At 35.2% G+C, this 3,375-nt stretch overlaps 1 protein-coding gene and 1 pseudogene across 9 annotated transcripts in view; one reads left to right on the top strand and one right to left on the bottom strand.

Annotated features, from left to right (window-relative positions):
* Positions 1-2,562, bottom strand: part of LOC104994354 — a 5,236-nt pseudogene extending 2,674 nt beyond the window's left edge.
* Positions 1-3,375, top strand: part of TESK2 (testis-specific kinase 2) — a 138,678-nt gene that overhangs the window by 85,201 nt on the left and 50,102 nt on the right. The gene's annotated exons all lie outside the window — the stretch shown is intronic.

Here is a 3,375-nt window from a genome sequence, read left to right as displayed (position 1 = left end):
CTTGCAGTCCAAGGGACTCTCAAGAGTCTTCTCCAACACCACAGTTCAAAAGCATCAATTCTTCGGCGATCAGCTTTCTTCACAGTCCAACTCTCACATCCATACCTGACCACTGGAAAAACCATAGCTTTCACTAGACGGACCTTACTTGATCCTTATTGCCTGGCACTGTGCTTATATATATGTGACAGGCAGTGAAAAAAAATTAAGTGTTCTGTTTATCCATGGAGAGTACAAGTATTTGCACATAGTATTTCTTGGGTTGAATTGGGGAAGAAATAAATCATTGGGAGAGTGTTGTTTCAAAAGTATGGTCACGTAAATTGAAGTTTGTGTTTGTATTTTGCTATTTTGGCATGAGTTTATGAGTAATTGTAGGCTAAAGGATAACTTTGGGAAGGAGGAAGAAGCTTTTTCTGTGCTTGGGGAGACAATCTATATACTTGGGTTTGTGGATTTTAGTTCTCTTCTGAACTTCCTGGGTTTACAAACAAAAAGCACGCTGGGGACATTTTGAAGTCACTGCCCATATATTTATTAATAGCTCTGCCTTTGTCAGGAGACTTGGTATTTTGCTGCTTGTATGACTGTTTTGAGCTATGTGGTTTAAAATTTTCTCTGAAATAAAGTACAGAATGAATTTATTCTTAGTCTCATTTTATTTTTCAGTTGTTATTCAAGATAGAGGATATTTTTCTCTCAGAAATCTAGGATGTTTTTATATTTATTAAACTGGTATAATATTTATAAGCAAGCAGATCTCATTTTAACTTTTTAGATATTTGTATTGTTTTACTAATAAAAAGTAAAATTTGAACATGAACTTGATTCATCCTTATGTTATTATATGTAGTGCTATTGATATAACCTAGTGATGGCTGAGGCATGTTTATTCTGCCTTTAGCAATCTTAAAATTGGACTATAAAAGCTATGGGCAGAAAAGAGAAAACCAGACTGAACCAGCTCTGCTCATTGTCATCTGATGTGAGCTCTGGTGGTTAATGTCAGTTCAGCTGAGTTTTCCTTATGAGTTTTCATATCTAGGACCCAGTACAACCAGTTTTTCGTGATGTAATACCTCTAAAACACATTTGAACTCCAGCAAACCTTAATTACCCAAGGATATTACTCCTTTTTTTATGGGTCTGGATTCATAGCTCTTTTGGAACTTTAAGATTTGAGCTGTTTCTGTCTCTTCTCCTTTTTGGTTATTGGTAATTTTTTCTAGTCCAAGAGAGAGTATTGGTATCTTTGCTTTATTTGGGAGTAAAATGCAAAGCAGTTCCTTTTAGTGCCACACATTACAGCTTAGTGGAATCTGGTGGAGTATGTTCCAGGGCCTTGCCTTCCAAAATTATGTGAGGAAATAAGATAAAAATATATTCAAACTTCTGGAAAAACTTTTTTTTTTTTTTTAAGAAAAGTAAACCAATCTAAGTAAGTTTCAAATGCAGACATTTTAGAAAGCATATTATTATAAAAATCATGCCCACATTCTAATATTTTGCTATAGGTTTATTTCAGGCCTCTTAATTGTTTTTACCAAACTTTGGAGTCAGACATTTTTCCGGAAAGACCAGTACAGGTCAGAAAAACTTTTATAATAAGAGTCCTGTTTTTACTGCTCAAAGTTGGCAGTAGAAGGGCTTGTAAAGCAAACTAGTCAGATTTTCATTGGTTTGCAGATAGATAGTTCTTTTTTATGAATCAAAAATAAAATTATTCTTGATCTACTGGCCTTTTTCATACATACCGATTATCACAGAACAAAACATAGGCTTTTGAGCCAAATGGATCCATTTTCCAGTACCTTCTCTAGTCTTTGTCAAGTCACTTAAATACCCTGAATCTTATTTTCCTAGATGATAAAATAGGGGTAATTTCATATCAGGTAGTATCTATAAAACACCTAGCACAGTTTCCAGGTATGTTGCAGGTGAGCAGCACAGAGTAATTTTCTTGACAGCTTTGATGCAGTGGCTACATTTCTCTTCCTAGGTCCTGTTATGCGGAATTGAAGAGGTCCCACTCAAAATAGTAGTGTCAGTGTTTTGTTTTGTTTTGTTTTTTAGAAGGAGGATAGATGTGTTTTAGACTGTTACCATACCTCTCCCTTATTCTTCTATTTAGGTAATAAACTTTTGAGAAGGGATAACATTTAAACTTTAGTGTTTAACTCTGAGCTTTATACATGACTATGAGTTCAATAAATATTTGACCTACTAGATGTAAATGCCACCAAAGAAAATAACGTTATTATTTTCCTTATGCTTCTTTACAGAGAGTCAAAACCCAAAATCTATCTTAGATCTGTGAACGTTATAACATAAAATAGTGACCCTTAGATTTTTTTGATTGTTAGTTTTCTAGGACCGCTGTAGCAAATTGCCACAAACCTAATGGCTTAAAATAACAGAAAATTATTATCTTACAGATCTTACTGGGCTAAATTCAAGGAGGGTTGTATTCCTTTCTGAAGGCTCTAGGGGAGAATCTATTTTCTTACTTTTTTCAACTTCTAGCGACTGTTTTGCATTCCTTGGCTTGTAGTCCCCTTCCATCGTCAAAGCCTGCAGTGACCCGTTGAGTCTTTTTCATATTGTAGCCCTCTGATATTGACTCTTATGCCTCCCTCTTTCCACCTTTGAGGACGTTTTGTGGTTACAGTGCACCCACTTTGCTAATCCAGGATAATCTCCCTAATTTAAAGTCAACTGATTAGCAGCCTTAATTCCATCTGCAGTTTTTAAAATTTATTCTACTTGCCATCCAACATAGTCACAGGTTCTAGGGATTAGGACATGAACATCTTTGGATATCTTCTGTCTCCCATAGAATCCCATTAGGAAAACATTTTTGAGCCCATCCCAGGTGCTACTATCAACCCATATTAAATATTAGTAAACATTTCTCTTTTTTGTATAAAAAAAAGTAAAATTTTCAATTTTCTTCCCATACTTCCATGAATAATCTCTTTCATACGCTAGTTTTAATAGAGTCTTGAAAGTTTCTGCTTTGCAATAAGAATTTTAACTTAATTGGACTCTAAATATTTACTGAACACTAATTATTCCAGAAAAACATCTATTTATGCTTTATTGACTATGCCAAAGCCTTTGATTGTGTGGATCATAATAAACTGTGGAAAATTCTGAAAGAGATGGGAATACCAGACCACCTCACCTGCCTCTTGAGAAACCTATATGCAGGTCAGGAAGCAACAGTTAGAACTGGACATGGAACAACAGACTGGTTCCAAATAGGAAAAGGAGTACGTCAAGGCTGTATATTGTCACCCTGCTTCTTTAACTTATATGCAGAGTACATCATGAGAAACGCTGGGCTGGAAGAAGCACAAGCTAGAATCAGGATTG

This window comes from Bison bison, unplaced genomic scaffold (assembly GCF_000754665.1).
Source record: "Bison bison bison isolate TAMUID 2011002044 unplaced genomic scaffold, Bison_UMD1.0 scf7180017864256, whole genome shotgun sequence".
In the NCBI taxonomy this organism is placed as follows: domain Eukaryota; kingdom Metazoa; phylum Chordata; class Mammalia; order Artiodactyla; family Bovidae; genus Bison; species Bison bison.
This window is presented reverse-complemented; position numbering and strand designations above follow the sequence as displayed.